At 40.3% G+C, this 19,202-nt stretch overlaps 1 protein-coding gene across 7 annotated transcripts in view; it reads left to right on the forward strand.

Annotated features, from left to right (window-relative positions):
- Nucleotides 1-4,843: 4,843 nt before the first annotated feature.
- The window catches only part of CNTN4 (contactin 4), an 892,715-nt gene continuing 878,356 nt past the window's right edge, over nucleotides 4,844-19,202 (forward strand). For 6 of the 7 annotated variants that reach the window (XM_087431362.1, XM_087431364.1, XM_087431363.1 and 3 more), the window contains exon 1: nucleotides 4,844-5,073. The gene's annotated coding sequence lies outside the window, so the exon portion shown is untranslated. Of the gene's footprint in view, nucleotides 5,074-6,184; nucleotides 6,206-19,202 lie in introns of those variants that run through there. The other variant, XM_087431365.1, reaches the window with a different exon arrangement.

A 19,202-nucleotide genomic window follows, 5' to 3' on the forward strand; every position in this document is an offset into this window, starting at 1 on the left:
CATTTCAACTCATGGACTGGTTTGCTTTGCATCTAGCCTTCTGCCTAGATAATTGTCAGTCTTACGACTCATCTAAGATTACATTGTTCTGGGGCCAAGACCACAACTCCAGTTTTCTCAATTCCTAAAAAGACACACTTTTCACTTCATTAAGCTTTCTCTTTCTTTACTCTTAGCTTTACCTTAGTTCTTGAAGTTATCCTACTTTGTGAACAACTGCATGAAGTGTAATGTTGAACAACAGCAACAACATCAAAATCCACTTTAGAAATAAACACAAAGTGACTGTGGTCTGTTATAAACAGAAAAATCCTATGTGATTGTAATATATAATTTATTTGAGGAAGCTGGCAGAAGGCAGTCTTCGATAGTACAAAACATACCTTTTTCCTCACAATAATGTGTTCCTAAAATGATTGAGTGTAAACTGAGTATCTGTAAATTGAATCATATACCATATGGACTAATGTGGCTAGCCATTTAAAGGGGATGGTTGGTACAGTCATCTCCATTATTCACAGATTCCATATTTGCAAATTTGCCTACTTGCTAAAATTTATTTGCAACCCCAAAGTCAATACTTGTGGCACTTTTGCAGTCATTTGTGAACATACAGTGAACAGAACAGTGAAAATTTTGAGTCACCTACTTTCCTAGTTGAAGTCTAGAAAGGTGACACTCTGCCTTCCTGTTTTATCTCTCGTATTGTAAAGAAGTCTCTTTTTTGCAGTCTATTTGGTACCACATTTTTTGAATTTTTATGCATTTTATTGGTGTTCTTGCCGTTTAAAATGGCCCAAAGTGTAGTGCTGAAGTCTTTAGTGTTCCCAAGGGCAAGGACGCTGGGTGTGTGCTGTTCTTCACAGAGAAAATACATGCATTAGATAAGCTTTGCTCAGGCATAAGTTATAGTGCTGCTGGCTGTCAGTTCAATGTTAATGAATCAACAATATATATTAAGTAAGGTGTCTTTAAGCAGAAACAAACATAAAACAAGGTTTTTGTATTGATTGGTTAATGAAAATTTTCTCACCTGAGGCTCACAGGAACCTAACTCTATTTCTCCTAGGAGCAATGGTTTTAGTATTCACTAATTCAGTTTTCACAGAGACTTTATAGAATGTAAATACTGCAAACACGAAAATCAACTGTAAATACTTTTGCAAAGTAAAGACCTCTGGAACTTTTATTTTTGCATTGTGTATAAAGAATCTAATAAAATGTGGAAAAAGTGTGGAGGGGAGCACAGCTGATTGATTCCTAATTCCATTTCCTTACGCTTAAAATCAGCGGGAGTCTCACAGCCATGCTTATAAAAGAGTCTTGGCTGGGATGTCAGGCTTCTAGTTTACTTTGACTCTGTCAGTCTGTGTCACAACCTTCATGGCAATTAACTGCGCTTTTGTGTGCTAATGATCGTTATCCCACTATGCGGCCATTAGTATTCTGACGTCCTTAGTTTGCAGCTCAAGCAGCAATCAGTTACCTAAAACAATTGCATAGGAGGAAGTTTAGGAAGGCTGATCTGAAAGTCCTTACCTGAGCTCTGTTTTCTTATACTCTACTTCAACACTGAACACAAAGCTCTTCCTGACACAATTCTTTCAAAAACACTGCTTTAGCCACTTGATTAAAGTGAATTTGAAGCTAGTTTTAAAAACTGGGATAGGATACAAGTAGTGCTTTATACCTGAAGATCTATCCAGGCACCTGATGTATCAAAAATAAACAATTAATTATAAAACTAAGGTATGTTTTATCTGACTGAGGCACCCCTTCTGTTGGATGACCTTATTCAAGTCATTTAGAACAAAGAGGGTGGTGTTTGTGAGTTTGTGTAAATCTCACTGGATGCAAGGTATCAGGAGAAAGTCGAATCAAATCAGATGTGATCAGACGAGACATTCTTTTCCTGTGACGCTCTTCCTCTTTCCTCTTCTCATATCAAAGTCACTCCCACCAAATCCCCAGGATGTGTGGGGAAGGAAGAATAAGAGGGGACAGAGAGATGCCCTTTCTGGAGTTTTCAGAACTGTTGCACACTGAGTCTAACCTGATGGTGTATTCTGCTCACGTCTCCAAAAAGTCAAAAGCATTTTCAGCGTTGATTTCCCTTAAGAGTTATCAGACCTCATTCAGATTGGTTTAATGAGTGTAAGAGGTGACCTTGTGTCCACACAGATACTCCTATAGTAAAAGACCTGGAAGTACAACTTCACATATATGTGTAAATAATTATTTTGGGGGGTGTAGTGGGGGGGTAAACTCAAAACTCTGCTTAGATGCTACCTAAGCTAAATGGACAAGAGAAATTTTCCACTGTGTTATAATGATCATTTGCAAATTACATGGCTCTAGTAATTCATGCATGCACTGATACAGACCAGAGGACTCAGTGTAGGGGTATTGAGCTTGCTGCTGGCAGCATTAATTGATTCGTTTGGAACATTTCTCTCCAGAGAATCCTAATGACAGCTTCCCTGGGCAAGAAACTGACACCCAGCCAGGGTCCCGGATATACGGGGACACACGTGTGAGGATGCTGTCGTCAAAATAAACCATTCTCATCTTCTGGCAGGGGCTGGTTTTCCTAGGAACACTCTCTAATCCTGGGAGCTTCAGTGAGAGGCTTGCTTTCTTGGTAGAGGTGGCAGTTGAGCTTCATGTCTTCCCTGTGGGATGGAAAAAAGGGACTGGATTATTGGTTGCATTTTAAACTAGCCAGCTGCTCTCCTTGGGGAAATGTTGGGGAGGTGCTGATCAAGCTTAGCATTTGATTGGTGTGGCCCTGTTGGTGAAAAGGAAGACTGCCTCTCATCATAAAGTTTAACTGACATCCCCTCAACACAACCCAGATCTGTCTCTCCTGATACATAATATCTGTTTTCCCAACTACATGTTGGACCGTGGAGCAGATTCTAAGTTTTGGTCATTTTTAGTTTCCCAGCACCTACTAGAATACAATGCCTAGCATATAATAGACACAGAAGAATGGTTATAGGAAAGAATGAAAATAAAATATTAAAATTTGAAATTTTGAAACACTATTAAGGGATTTTGCCTGAAATCTTTATAAAACTTTGAAAATTGGTTCAATTTGTAGTCTCCTTGGGAGAATGTGATAGCCTACTTTATTCTTTTTTCTTTGAAATTTTGTTTTGAGTCTAAAATAATCACTTTTTCCCTGAACATGTTAAGAGTATGCATGTAGGTAGGAATATTTTCTGGAGAACTTCTGGCCAGACATTTTTTTATTATATTTTTACTGAAAATCATATGTATTTTTATTTTTAATTGATTAGGTGCAGAAAACACTCAGTCTAAAAAACATTACATTATAAGTCATAGTTCTGGCAAGAACACAAAAGCCTTCAAAGTGAGTAGAAACAATTCATCTTAACTAGTTATTGACCATGGAAAATCATGACCGACATTCCAGTTTTGCAAAAGTGCCTCTGTTAGAGAAACACACCACACAAGGAGAGGGGAAAATCTTAAATTCTCTCTCCAAGTTTAAGCAATCAAAAAATCCAGGGGAAAAAAACAACAAAAACTCCCTTCCTTAGCATTAATCTCAGCAACAGGCAAAGCTATGGCATTTCAAGTGGTGAAAATTTTGACCACAACAATACCGACCACCAAGTCTGAATTGGCCCACTTCCTGACTAGGAATTAAAGAAACAAAAAACACTGTGTGAACTAACAAGGCAGCTGCATACATTTGTAGGAGTTGGGTGTTTGTTTGCTTACTATAGTAGTTCAAAAATAGTTTTCCAGTTAACATCTTTTCCATATAATGGAGATGTCAGGGCAAGTTTACATGATTGTGTAAATGGTCAGAAGCTGATTATGTAGCTCTGAACTGCTGAGCGCTGCGCAGGAAGACAGGGGTTCAGCAGAGCCCCTGGGGCTTTTTCCCTGCGAGAGGAACCCAGGCTCCTCTTGGGGTTGCTGGAAATGCATTCCAGATGAGTTCGACCCGGCTGGCTTTCCTCTGCCTGTCAGACTCACTTTGCACAGGGTTGGTGAGGGGCTGCAGCCTTGCTGCCAATCTCTACGATTACCCTGAGGTTTGGAGTTGGGGTGAAAAGAGCCATTTCTGCGAGAAACAGTAGATTCATAGTGGAGAATGACCACGGTAACGTCACTGTCCAAAGCACATGCTTTTGAATAACAAAGCTTTCAATATGCCCACACACACCGCAAATTGATGCTTATACCTATTTCATCGCAACCGTTTCCTCTCCCATAAACACATTCCAGCTTGAAAGCACGTTGTATGGGTGAGACTCCAGGTCGGTAACGCTGCCTGTCTGGCTGATGTCCTCCGCCTAAGGACAGGTAGGTAAAACCTTCCGAAAGGCCCCTCTTCCGGCTTCTCAAATTGTGTCGTCCCCCAACCCCTTATCCCCCTGGACTCAGCAATTCTCAGCCCCAAAGCAGAAGTGTTTGTTTCCCTGGCCAGGGCGCCTTAAAGATCCCTGGAATTCCGCTTCTCCCGGAGGCCAGAGGTTTGGGTACCCGGGCAGGTCGCGCCTCCTCGTGCCCCAATACCGGGTTGCAAAGGAAGGCAGCATTGCTTCGGTATATTCCGCATCACTAAGCAGCACATCCTCTACATCCCTGCACGGGAACAGGGTTGATCGTCTTCGGGTGCTTGGGGTTCAGGCCAGACGCTCTTTCCCAGTTTTGCGCGCGGGAACTAGAGGCCTCCTCCCCGGGGCAGGGCCGGGCAGGTGCTGCGCCCGGGCGCGCGCCTCGTCCGGCCGCGCACTGAGCATGCTCAGCCCTGCTGCGCACAGCTCCCGCCCTCCCCACGCCTATCCTCTTCTCCGCGCGTCTCCCCTCCTCGAGGCTGAGGAGCCGGGAGCCTGAAATCCGCCGCGCCGGGTTTTGTGAGCCGCCGCGAGCGTGAGGGAGGGGAGCGCGGCACCAGACAGAGCACTGGGTTCAACCCTAGGATTGGTCGCAAGTAGGAAGCTTTCGCCACTACCCCGGGACCCTCCCCGGGACCCTCGGACTGTGCCGGCGCCGCCCCGGAGGCTGTAGCGGGCGCCGCGCTCAGGTGCTGAGGTAGGTGAGGCGCGAGCTGTGGGGTCCGCTCCAGCCTGGGCGTGTGTTGCCCCGGGCACCCCTGCTCTCGGATTTTGGGGAAAGGGCATGGTCCTCAGGCTGCCGAGTGGAGAGGGGCTACCCGGGGCTCCACTCCTGCAGGGCTGGACAGGGGCTGTGGGCCGTGCTGCCCTGAGGCGGGCAGCCCTGCGGGGTCAGGGCAGCAGCCGGCACTGAGCGCCCTGAACGCGGGAGGAGGCAGGGCCCCGACGACGCCACCCGCGGCGACCCTGCTTCTTTTTAGTCAGAAAATAAGTTTGTTGCGCTGCGAGGCAGCCACAAAACAAGGAGCCCAGAGCCCGAATGCTTTGGGAACCCTCAAAATCGGCTGCTCCAACTGTTTCAGGCTGTTGCCTCCTCTCCGTGAGCCCTCGCCCCTGGCGCACGGTTCGTGGCGAGAGTTTCGTTCCAGTGTTGGTACCCGCGGCTCGGATTGCCCAGCTGCAGCCCATAGGAGAGGAAGGCGAACTTGGGCTGGGGTTTGAAGGGACTTAGGACTAAAGGAGCAGGAGCCCGTAGCCGTGGTGGAAGGAGCCGTGTTGGAACAGACACTGATTTTGGGGGCGCCCACTGTGTGCCAGGCTCAGTGCTAAGCGCTAGGGGTACAGCAGCGAACCACATTGACCAAGTCCCCACTCTTGTGGCACGTACCTAGTATACCCAGGCTCTGCCAAGGGAGCTTGTAGGAGTGGCGTTCATTTCCATCAACTTAAGGCGGATTTGCAGTTTCTTTTGAAAGGCAAAGGCAACCTCCTGGTCTCCTTCCCGGACCCAGACATCAGCGAGACGAGCGCCAGGCACCCCGCAGACTCCTACCCGCTCGCTATCCTTCTGGAACGGAGAGCTCAAAACCTGCGTGCATTTCCTCTCTTTGTGCTTCGTGTATATATTTTATTATTTATGAAAGATGTGGAGGTGAGGGTGGGAGGACGTGGGTTCCTGAATCTCTCTGAACCAGTCAGGGAGTCTGATGCATGAAAACATTTTGAAGCACAGCGGAGCCCCTGCCAGGAGGCTGCTTCGCGCGACGGGAAGCTGAAGAGCTTGGTTGCTGGCCGGGGTCTCCAGATTTGGAGCGAAAAGGCTTGCGGAGGTAGTGTACGGCGAATCAGTGTGACTGATCACTTTGGGTGGGTGGTCTGCGTGGAGAGGGGTGGTGGATCTTGGGGTGTGTTGGAGGTTGGTTTGCGAGGAGGAGCTCGTGGGAGGAATGCTTGTGGAACTTTTTCTGGTTCTCCTACTGGAATCAACATAGGGGCGGGGACATGTTTGTGAGAATAACGGTCTTTTGATTGCATGGGAAGCTCCTGCAGTTTATTGTGATGGGAATTGGGTATTTCAAGGAATAATTCCATATAACTGATGTGTGTTAACACAATAATAATTTGGAATGAGCTTTTATTTTTGTATTTTGAGGTTTATGGTTTATGTCCTTTAGGAAGTGGGGTAGAAGCGTAAAGACTGTAGATTTCCATGCAGGCAGGTCCGTGCAGAATTATTTCCAGTCGGGCTGATTAGCAAGTTTATCTCTGTTTCTATCCAAGTGAGTGAAGAAAGAACATTGTGTCATGGAGGCAGACACCTTGAGGTGATTTTTGTGGCATTCATGAGAAAATTCATATTTCACCCATAACTTTATTCTTGCTATCTTCATCTTGATTTCATTCAAGACTTATGTGAATCTCCACAGTGGGTCCTGGGAGTATAAGACTGCTAAGGATCAAAAATACATTCCATGAGAATATTATTTTTGCCACCTTATAAAATGCGATTGATTTTTTTCGTTTGTTTGTTTAAACTGACTTCAAGTGCCCTGGGTTGATGAGGAGGGGTCATGATGATAAACCTCATTATTTTTCAGACTGGACTCTGTCAGGTTGCTGGCAAGCACGGAAACACTGATCTTTTTAAATTAGAGGCTAAGACCTTAAGAGAAGTGACCTGTTGTTTAAGGGTGTACGTCTAAGCCATGTGGAAATTTCAACAGAGGCAGATTTTATTTGCAGCCTTTGTAAAAACACTTTCAAGTTCCTTTAACTTGGGGGACTTTTTTCTCCTTGAGTCAGTTCAGCACCTTTCCATAGTCATTTCATATTGCTGGGTCATTAAGAGTGAATAGAGAACAAGCCTTTCAAATAACGTTGGATTTTTTGTCATTTACTTATTTTACCTAGTTCTCTCTCTCCTTTTTATTCACAAGTAGGTCTTCTAATTTTTTCCCCTCTAAGCACTAAACCTTTTAGCTAGAATTTTTCTTTTGAAAGGTACGTAGGACATCTGCTACTTCAATTTAGGTCTTATAAAAAAAGGTAAACCTGGATAATTAAGCTTCTTAGCAGAAAACTCCCCTTTATAGTTCTGACTTTTCTGCCACGTTTGTCTGATATTGGTTTTAACTTGTTGGATTCTTCTTTGTTATATTTGAAGACATAAATATAATATACGTAAGTTTCAATCTCTCTTTTTATCTAAAGATTTTAATCTGTGGTGAAAACATGCTTTTATATGATTTTAATTGAACTAATCTATCTCATATGGTAAACTAGGCGATGTCTGTACACACAGATTTGGAAAGTTTTGTTGTTTTCATTTTCCATAACACAGTGTTTTAAGTCTGGTGAAGGAGACCAGATTTATTACCTAGACTTATTGGTCTTCATATTTTTTGGATTATGGATTATTATACTCTTAGAAGGAAATTTGACCATACATCACTAAAATTTATTTATAAATTATACACATATACTGTTATGTTGATATACTACTTACATTATAAACATACACCGAGAGAAACTAAAGGATAAATAAGCAAAAATTATGAAACGGAAGTTCTAATATTGTTTTTTTGTATTCCGGTGGATTGTTTTGCACAGCCCCTAGGGTATACCCCCCACTTTGGAGATCACTGATGGTTTGGGGTTTTTTACCTTTCTCTCCTCGTCTCTGGCTCTGCCATTCATCATTTCTGATGCTGTAGCCAGTTGCAAAACGGCTGGAAATCTGTGTCTCCTGTAACAGATGAGTTAAGAGCGCTTGTTTCCCTGTCATGGACTCTTATGTGGATGGAATGAGGCATAAGAGATGAATATGATCTAGGGGTCATCCTAGATCTCCCAAATTGGATATAGAGATGAAAAAAAATGAAGTTTTAATTTAAAGACTAAAGTTCCAGTGGTCAGAAAGTGAGGAAACCAAGGAGTAAATGAGTGAGGAAAGGAATGACACTTTCTGTGTTGCAGTCTTGTGTGGTGAGTAGAAAGGTCATATTACCCGGGAGCATATTATCCTGGACCTAAATGTGGCCCTACCACTTATTACATTCATGATATTGGACAAGATATTTCCATACCTTTTGTGAGCCTTAGTTTCCTTAGCTATACGATTGGGATTCCATCTATTCCAAGGCATCATGGTAGGGATTAAACATGAGAGTACAGGTATAGAGCTTGGCTATAATTAGATTGGGTAGGTTGACATTAATAACAAATGAATCCAAAAAGTATATTCCCTCAGATGTGAAATAAATTTATTTTTCATTCATGTAAAGTCCCAAAATGGGTGATCCTGGTAGCACTCCTCCTAGGTGTGACTCAAAGACGCAGCCTTCATCCATTCTGTGCCCCGCCATGCTCAGGGGCATGCTTAGCAGGGTCACCATGCTCATCTGCATCAAGCCATTGGAAGGAGAATGACTTGCAGGATGTTAATTACCCAGACCTGGAAGTCACACATGTCACTTCTGCTTTCATTCCATTGGCCAGAACTCAGTTATATGTGGGTGTATCTTACTCTAAGGGAGGCTGGGAAATGGTGTCTAGGTGTGTTTCCAGGAAGGAGAAGAAACGCTTTGGGGAACAGCCAGCATTCTCTGACATTCTATTACTATGTGTGATATTTCCTCCATGTTCAATAAATGTTACTTCCCTTTCCTTCCCTCAACCCCTCGTTTTCCTAGCAGAAAAACGGAGACAGATATGGGAGAGAAAAAAAAAAAAAAAATTAGAAGCAGCTAATACATACACAGTGCTTACTATTTTTGAGATACTTTTCTAAGCACTTTGCTCTCCTAGATAGGTATTATTATTATCTCTATTGTATAGATGAGAAAAACTAGGCAAAGAGAAATTAAGTCATTTGCTCCACATAGCCAGTAAGTGGCAGAGCTGGGATTTGAACCAAGGTTTCTGGCTCTAGAGTTGATTTTGTTAACAGCTTCACTATACGGTACTACTTTTTTGTTCTTGCCTTAATACTTTTCTTATTATAGCCATTGGACTACCTTTTCTTTTTGTCTATATAAAAAGTTGGAGGAGAATTAAAAATCCTAAAGAAGAAAAAAGATTGCATTTAATCTAAAATATACTGGAGTAGAATTAGATATGATATAGTTTTATCTTGAGTACCTACCAGGATTAGGAGTAAATATGTAAAGTAAGATCCCCTACTACAATGCCTTTTCACTTCTGATAAAATTGTCAGGGTCTGTGCCCTGAATTATAACCTTTCTCTTAAGCTTTCTTTGTGGGAATACTGGGCTACCATTTTCATGCTGCAGTATGTGAAGATAAATTCCTGTTCACTTCCCAACCTAACCAAATATCCTTTCTGGTAAGTTCTCTCTGGTAATATTCTCTCCTAACCTTCCTTTTGATCGAAGGCATTGCTCTTCATCAACACCCCCACCTCCCAAGAAAGAAAACTCTCCTTTTGTTCTCTCAGCTTTGCAAAACTTTTTCAGTATTTTCTGCATGACTAAAGGGACCTCTGTCTACCATCCTAGTATCCTCTAAAAGAAAATGATCCCTCTTGCTCTTCTCTTCCTGTTGTCTTGTCCAACTTGTATTAGAGAATCTGCTTCATCTCACCTTTCCTATGTATTTGTCTTTTACAAAAATTCCTATTATAGTTTTAGTTCCCAGTGGCCTCAGTGGACATGTGAGGTGGTCAATAACGAGAGTGTAGTTTTTGCCAAGACACTTTGTGTTCCAACATTACAGAGTCATTTTTCTTCTTTTTTCAGTATGTATTTTTGGCATCTTCACAATTAATTAATGACACATATCTTCTCATGTAGGTAGGCAGATATACTGTATACTTAGCAGTCACCTCCTTTTCAAAAGCCCCTGTTCATTTCCTCCTCACTTTCCCTGAACCACTTGTCCTAAGAAATCTGCTTTATCTTTTTCTAAATTCCCCTCCCTTCCAATTTTCCTCAAATCCGTGCGATTTGTATATATGTATACATATGTGTGTGTGTCTGTGTTTTCAAGCCCCTTCTTATGATTTACTGGGTTAGAGGGACAGAGAGGTTTAAACTAGCTTATTTTCATGTTATCAGACTCCCAGTGAGCTGAGTCCCCCAGGGCCTTGTGAAGAGCTGACTTTAGGTGCTGTAACAAATAAACTCTAAATTTTCAGTGACTTAAAACAACTTTTTACTTCTCGTTCATGTGGAGGAGTTCCATGCTTACGGCATAGTTCCTGACTGAGTGGCTTTCCATGGGGTCATTCGAGGAATCAGGTTCCTTATCCTCTTGTGTCTTTGTCCTCTCCTAAATCCCCAGAATCCTCCTTGTTCACACAAGTTATATGAGGTGTGAGGAGAGAAATGTCCTGGCAAGTTTCACAGGAGGTTGTTATAGGCGCAGCCTGGGAGTGGTTGTCATGGCTTCCACCCACATTCTATTGAGCAGAACTTAGTTACTTGGCCATTTCTCTCTGTGAGGGAAGCTGAGAAATGGAGTCACACTGAGTGCCCAGGAGGAAAGGAAAATAGGTTTGGTGAATAACTAGCCAGGCTCTGTCTCAGATTTTCAATGAATAAATGTGAAATTACAGCTAATTCCTCCATTTCCCTCTCTCTATGTGTGCACAAAGGATATTGGTTATTTGCCTGATAAATATCTATTCTCTTTCTTGTTTTTGCCGTTGGCCTCTGTTACTATCCCATTTGTTTTTGTTTGTTTTAAGACTATTTTTTAAGAGCAGTTTTAGGTTTACAACAAAATTAAGAGGGAGGTACAGAGATTTCCCATATACCCCCTGCCCCCACACGTCTATAGCCTCCCCCATTATCAACATCACTCACCGAGTGGTACATTTTTTACCAAGGATGAACCTACATTGACACATCATAATCACCCAAAGTTCATAGTTTACCTTAGGGTTCACTCTTGGTGTTGTACATTGTATGGGTTTGGACAAATGTATAATGACATATATCCATCATTATGATATCATACAGAGTATTTTCACTGCTGTAAAACTCCTCTGTGCTCTGCCTATTCATCTCTCCCTCCCTTCTTTCCCACCTGGAAAACACTGATCTCCATTGTCTCCATAGTTTTGCCCTTTTCAGAATGTCGTATAGTTGGAATCGTATGGTATGTAGCCTTTTCAGATAGTCCTCTTTGCCTTAGTAGTATACATTTAAGATCTTCCAAGTCTTTTCATGGCTTGATAGCTCATTTCTTTTTTTTCTTTTAATTGGGGTAACATTGGTTTAGAATATTATATAAATTTCAAGTGTACATCATTATATTTTGACTTCTCTATAGACTACATCATATTCAACACCAAAAGTCTAGTTTCCATCCATCACCCTACAAGTGTTTCTCTTTACCCCTTTCTCCTTCCGCTCCCCCCTTCTCTTCTAGTAACCACCAATCTGTTCTCTGTATCTATGTGTTTGTTTTGTTTTTTATTCTATCTTCCACATATGAGTGAAATCATATGATATTTGTCTTTCTCTGCCTGACTTATTTCGCTTAGCATAATCCTCTCAAAGTCCATCCATGTTGTTGCAAACGGCAAGATTTCATCTTTTTTTATGACTGAAGAGTATTCTATTGTGTATATATACCACATTTTCTTTATCCATTCATTCATTGATGGGCTCTTAGGTTGTTTCCAAGTTTTGGGTATTGTAAATAATGCTACAGTGAACAGAGGGGTGCATATATCTTTTCAAATTAGTGTTTTCATATTCTTTGGATAGATAACCAGAAGTGGAATGCCTGGATCATATAGTGGTTCTGTTTTTAATTTTTTGAGAAATCTCCATACTGTTTTCCATAGTTGCTGCACCAATTTACATTCCCACCAGCAGTGTACGAGGGTTCCCTTTTCTGCACATCCTCTCCAACACTCATTATTTCTTGTCTTTTTAATAAGAGCCATTCTGACAGGTGTGAGGTGATATCTCATTGTGGTTTTGATTTGCATTTCCCTAATAATTAGTGATATTGAACATTTTTTCACATGCTTGTTGGCCATCTGTATATCTTCTTTGCAAAAATGTTCAGATCCTCTGTCCATTTTTTAATTGGGTTCTTTGTGTTTTTGTTGTTGAGTTGTATGAGTTCTTTGTATATTTTGGGTATTAACCCCTTATCAGATATATGATTTGCAAATATCTTCTCCTAATTGGTAGGTTGTCTTTTCATTTTGTTGATGGATTTCTTTGCTCTGCAGAAGCTTTTTAGTTTGATGTAGTCCCATTTGTTTATTTTTTCTTTTGTCTCTTTTGCCTAAGGAGACATATCCAAAACAGTATTGTTAAGACTAATGTCAAAGAGCATACTGCCTTTGTTTTCTTCAAGGAATTTATGGTTTTAGGTCTTACATTCAAGTCATTAATCTCTTTTGAGTTAATTTTTGTGCATAGTGTAAGATAGTGGTCTGCTTTCGTTCTTTTGCATGTGGCTGTCCAATTTTCCAGCACCATTTATTGAAGAGACTTTCCATTCTCCATTGTATGTTCTTGGCTCCTTTGTCAAAAATTAGCTGTCCATAAATGTGTGGGTTTATTTCTGGGCTCTCAGTTCTGTTCCAGTGATCTGTGTATTTTTTTGTGCCAGTACCATGGTGTTTTGCTTACTATTGCTTTGTAGTATACTTTGAAATCAGAGAGTGTGATTCCTCCAGCTTTTTTTTTTTTTTCTTGAAAGTGCTTTGGCTATTTGAGGTCTTTTGTTGTTCCATATAAGTTTTAGGATTCTTTATTCTATTTCTGTGAAAATGTCGTTGGAATTTTGATAGGGATTCTATTGAATCTGTAGATTGTTTTAGGTAATGTGGACATTTTAACTAAATTAATTCTTCCAATCCATGAGTGTGAAGTATCTTTCCATTTGTTTGTGTCTTCTTTGATTTCTTTCAACAATGTCTTATAGTTCTTATAGTTCTTATAGTACAGGTCTTTCACCTCTTTGGTTAAATTTCTTCCTAGGTATTTTATTCTTTTTGTTGTGATTGTAAATAGGATTGTTTTCTTAATTTCTCTTTCTGATAGTTTGTTGTTAGTGTACAGAAATGCAACTGATTTTTTATGTTGATTTTCTATCCTGCAACTTTAATATATTTGTTTATTTCTAATAGTTTTTTGGTGGATTCATGAGGGTTTTCTGTATATAAAATCATGTAATCCACAAATAGTGCAAGTTATACTTCTTTCTTTCCAATTTGGTTCCCTTTATTTCTTTTCTTGCCTAATTGCTCTGGTTAGGACTTCCAATACTATGTAGAATAAGAGTGGTGAGAATAGACATCCTTGTCTTGTTCCTGTTCTTAGAGAGATAGCTTTCAGTTTTTCACCATTGAGTGTGATGTTAGCTATATGGCCTTTGTTATGTTGAAGTACTTTCCTTCTATATCCATTTTATTGAGAGTTTTTACCATAAATGGAGGCTAAATCTTGTCAAATACTTTCTCTGTATCTATTGAGATGATAATATGATTTTTATTCTTCATTTTGTCATGTTGATTGATTTGTGGATGTTGAACCATCCTTGCATCCCTGGTATAAATCCCACTTGATCATGGTGTATGATCCTTTTAATGTATTGTTGTATTCGATTTGCTAATATTTTGTTGAGAATTTTCGCATATCTATTCATCAGTGATATTGGCCTGTAATTTTCTTTTTCATATTGTCCTTGTCTGGTTTTGATATCAGGATAACGTTGGACTCTTAAAATGAGTTAGGAAGCTTCCCCTCCTCTTCAATTTTTTGGAAAAGTTTGAGAAGGATAGGTGTTAAATCTTTGAATGTTTTGAAGAATTCACCAGAGAGGCCATCTGGTCCTGGACTTTTGTTTTTTGGGAGAGTTTTGATTATTGTTTCAATCTCCTTACTAGTGATTGGTCTATTGAGATTCTCTATTTCTTCTTACTTCAGTTTTGGGAGGTCGTATGAGTCTAAGAATTTACCCATTTCTTCTAGGTTATCCAATTTGTTGATGTATAGCTTTTCATAATATTCTCTTATAATCCTTTGTATTTCTGTTGTATCTTATGTAATTTCTCCTCTTTCATTTGTGATTTTATTTATTTGAGCCTTCTCTCTTTTTTTCTTAGTGAGTCTAGCTAAAGATTTGTACACTTTTATCTTTTCAGAGAATCAGCTCTTAGTTTCATTGATCTTTTCTGTTGTCTTTTTAGTCTCTGTGTTATTTATTTCTGCTCTCATTTTATTATTTCCTTCCTCCCACTGACTTTGGGCTTTGTTTGTTCTTTTTTTCTAGTTCCTTTAGGTGTAATGTTAGATTATTTATTTAAGATTTTTCTTGTTTCTTGATGTAGGCCTGTATTGCCATTAAATTCTTTCTTAGGGCTGGCCCCGTGGCTTAGCGGTTAAGTGTGTGCGCTCCACTGTTGGTGGCCCGGGTTCGGATCCTGGGCGCACACCGATGCACCGCTTCTCCGGCCATGCTGAGGCCACGTCCCACATACAGCAACTAGAAGGATGTGCAACTATGACATACAGCTATCTACTGGGGCTTTGGGGAAAAAAGGAGGAGGATTGGCAATAGATGTTAGCTCAGAGCAGGTCTTCCTCAGCAAAAAGAGGAGGATTAGCATGGATGTTAGCTCAGGGCTGATCTTCCTCACAAAAATAAAAAAAAATAAATAAATTTCTTTCTTAGTACTACTTTTGCTGTGTCCCATAGATTCTGGTATGTTGTGTTTTCATTTTCATTTTTCTCCAGCTATTTTTTGATTTCTTTTTTGAATTCTTCATTGATCCAGTAGTTGTTCAGTAGCATGTTGTTCAGTCTCCACATATTGTGACTTTTTCAGCTTTCTTCTTGATTTTTGGTTTCATACTGCTGTGGTCAGAAAAGATGCTTGATATGATTTCAGTCTTCTTAAATATATTGAGACTTGTTTTATTTCCCAGCATATGGTCTATCCTTGAGTATGTTCCATGTGTACTTGATAAGAATGTCTATTCTGTTGCTTTTGGATGGAATTTTCTATATATATTTATTAAGTCCATCTGGTCTAATGTTTCTAACATTTAAGGCTGATCTTTCCTTGTTGATTTTCTGTCTGGATGGTTTATCCATTGATGTTAGTGGAGTATTACAGTCCCCTACTATTATTGTGTTGCTGTCAATATCTCCCTTTAGGTTTGTTAATAATTGCTTTTTATTTTTGTTGCTCTTATGTTAGGTACATATAAATTAAAAAATATGTCTTCTTGATGGATTGTTCCCTGTATAATTATATAATGTACATCTTTGTCTCCTGTTATCTTTTTCGGCTTGAAGTCTATTTTGTCTGGTATGAGTATGGCTATACCCATTTTCTTTTGGTTGCCATTTACTTGGAGTATCATCTTCCATCCCTACTCTTTGAACCTATGTTTGTCTTGAGAGCTGAGATCGGTCTCCTGGAGGCAGCATATTGTTAGGTCTTTTTTTTTTTTTTTTTAAATCCATCTAGCCACTCTGTGTCTTTTGATTGGTTAATTCAATCCATTTACATTTAGAGTGATTATTGATGTATGAGGGCTTAATATTGCCATTTTATCTTTTGTTTTATGGTTGTTCTGTGTTTCCATTGTTCTTTTTTTGTGTCTGTGTTTCTGTCTGCAATTTCAGTTTTGTCATTTTCTGTGATGTTTTTCTCAGTTTCCTCTTGTTTTATGTTTTGTGTCTCCTCTGAATTTTTGTTTTGTGGTTACCATGAGGTTTGTATAAAAGATTTCATAGATAAAGTAGTCCTTTTTCTGCTGATTCCATCTTATCTTCATTTTCCTATGCAAATTCTGCCCTCATCCTCTTCCTTTTCTGTGTTCTTGTTGTCACAAATTATTCCTTTTTATATTGTGAGTTTATTACCAAATTGAAGTGGTTATAGTTATTTTTAATGCTTCTTTTTTCTTTAACCTTTATGTTATAGTTAAATGTTTACTAACGTATTCTGATATAGCAATGCAATTTTCTAATTCTATCTATTTATCACCTTGCTCAATGTTTCATATACCTCTGCCTTTTGTTTCAAGTAGGAGAGCTCTTTTCAGCATTTCTTGTAAGGCAGGTCTAGTGGCGATGTACTCCCTCAGCTTGTTTGTCTGGGAAAGCCTTTATTTCTCCTCCATATCTGAAGGACAGATTTGCTGGATAGAGCATTCTTGCCTGACAGTTTTTATCTTTCTATATCTTGAATATGTCATTCCATTCTCTCCTTGCCTGTAGAGTTTCTACTGAGAAATCTGCTGATAGCCTAATGGAAATTCCGTTGTAGATTATCTTTTTTCTCCTGGCTACCTTTAATATTCTTCTTTGTCATTGACTTTTGACAGTTTTATTATCATGTGTCTTGGAGAAGGTCTTTTAGCATTGAGATAATTGGGTATTCTGTTAGCTTCATGGATTCATATATCCAGTGCCTTCTGCAGGTTTGGGAAGTTCTTAGCTATTATTTCTTTAAATAAGCTCTCTGCACCCCTCGCTGTATTCTTCTCGGGGATACCTCTTATCCTTATGTTGTCCTTTCTAATGGAGTCAGATAATTCTCATGGAATTTCTACATTTTTAAAAATATCTTTGTTCTCTCTTCTCTTCTACCTGTGTCATTTCTAGATTTCTAACTTCAAGCTTGCTGATTCTCTCTCCCATATGCTCTGCTTTATTTGCAATGCTTTATAATGCTTTCCTTTTCTCATTTATTGAGTTCTTCAGCTCCATAATTTGTTTGGTCTTTTTTAGAGTTTCAGTCTCTTTGGTAAAGTAGTCCTTCGGTTCATTGATTTTATTCCTGAGCTCATTAAACTGCCTTTATAAGTTTTCTTGTAGTTCATTGAGTTTCTTCATCTGAGCTGTTTTGAATTAGTAAACAGTTACGTGACACTTTTCCATGACTTTAAGTTTAGTTTCTGGAGAACTGTTATTTTCTTTTTGTCATGTGTATTACTATGGCTTTCCATGGAGGTTACTGAATTATTCCTTTGCTGGCACATTTGTCTTGGTGAACACTTTTCTTATTTAGGTATAGCTTTGTTTGATTCAAACTTTTCAACTGATTATAGATTAGAGGCCTTTCTTTTGTTTCTCTGTAGGAGTGCTATAGCACTGGTTTTTGGTTTCTCTTACTTAAGCTGCCTCTGGCTATATATTTGAAGATTAGTACTTTCCACCCTCCCCGCCTCTAATAGGGGTGTCATCAGTACTCTTGTCATGGCTGCCTGCAGCCCTGGGAATCACTGATGTCCTGCTGTTGCCAGTGTCACTGTGGTTGCTGGCTTTGCCTCTCAGCTTATAGGGATGGCTGATACCTCCACTGTGTCTGGGATCACCTGGGTCAGAAGCTCCACTCCTGTGGCAGTGGGAGGGGGAGGGTAGAGAGGGAGCTGGGATCGCGGGGCTCCACCTCCGCTGCTGCTTTGCTTCCTGTGGCTACAGGTGTCATTGCAGCTGGGAAGCTGGAGTTGCATGCATACCTCTGCTGCTGCCCAGTGGTTTCTCTGGGGCTGGGGATAGCTGGCTCAGCCACTGCTGCCCAGGTGGCCAGGATCCTGGGTGCCACCTCTGTTGTTCCCCTAGTTAGCCTCCTCTGTGTGCTCCAGTCCACCATCATATGTACTGATGTGTGGATCTCTCCAGTGACCTGATGTTTTGGGCATCGTAGCCTTTGTTGGGTTATGAACATTTTACTTGCTGTAGATTAAAGGGGAGAGACAAAGGGATCCTCTCTTGCTACCATGATGATGATGTCTTGTAGCTCATTTATTTTTAGTGCTGAATAAAATAGTTTATTGTCTGGTACTATCCCATTTTTAGTGCATATGATCGGAGTGGAACTCCATTTCCTACTTAAGGATTTGAACCTGCTTTTCTACCTAAGGAAGGACAGTAGCTTTCCCTGTCCATAGTAATTGCTTCCACAACAGCCATGGGGCCCAATGAGAACCATTTCAAAGAAGTGAGATGTTTTGCTGCTTCTCAGTGGCTCCAGGTGGGCTTCATGCATGCAACTGAACCAATTCTTCTGAACAAGGAGACCAGAACCAGGAGGATGTCGGTCTGCCACTGCTCTAGCTGTCTTGCCACCAGAGAAGAGAGCCAAGATCTACTGGGGGTCACCACATGTCGCTTGAGAATGAAAGCCAGAGGTGAGATGGAGAGAGACTTTGTCCTCTTACATAGGTGGAGCCCATTCATCCAGCTATGCCTAAAGTGAGTTTACCACTTGATATTTCAGCTCTTTGAATTCATAAATTACTCTTTGACTTAAGCTGATCTGGGTTGAATTTCTATCACTTGCAGTCAATACTGATTTATTAGATCAAGGAGACAAGGGGAAAAAAATTCAGGACAAGGATGGTGGGGAAATCTAGTTTTTTTGTTTTCTCTTGAACTCATCTGATGTGTAACTTTGGTTGTATGCCTAACAACAATTCCACTCCCTTGTAATAATCAGACTTCCAGTCAAGAATCATTTGGCATTCCCCCTACCCAGATACATATATTGGTCACTAAATCATAAAGCCAAACTCTCATTTCTTCAAAGACTCTCTCTCTTTGTAGAGCTGTGAAGGGAAGTGGAAGTAAAACCACATCCTCATGCTTAATTCCCTTTTATGAGATTTACTCTGATCCCTCCTGGATGGTGTTTTCCTTTCCAGTCACACTTCCCCATCGCTTTCCCCTTTTCAGGCTCGCAGCCCCAGCTGTACCAGTCTAGGCACCTATCCTGGAACCAAACATCTGATTTTTGTTTCCATGCTTTTTTTTTACATTATGTCTCTGTCTGGTGTACTCTTGCCATCTTTTTCAACCATATTTATTACACGTTGCACAATG

This window comes from Ceratotherium simum, chromosome 5, assembly GCF_057802395.1.
Source record: "Ceratotherium simum simum isolate JZ-2026a chromosome 5, ASM5780239v1, whole genome shotgun sequence".
NCBI classification, from domain to species: Eukaryota; Metazoa; Chordata; class Mammalia; order Perissodactyla; family Rhinocerotidae; genus Ceratotherium; species Ceratotherium simum.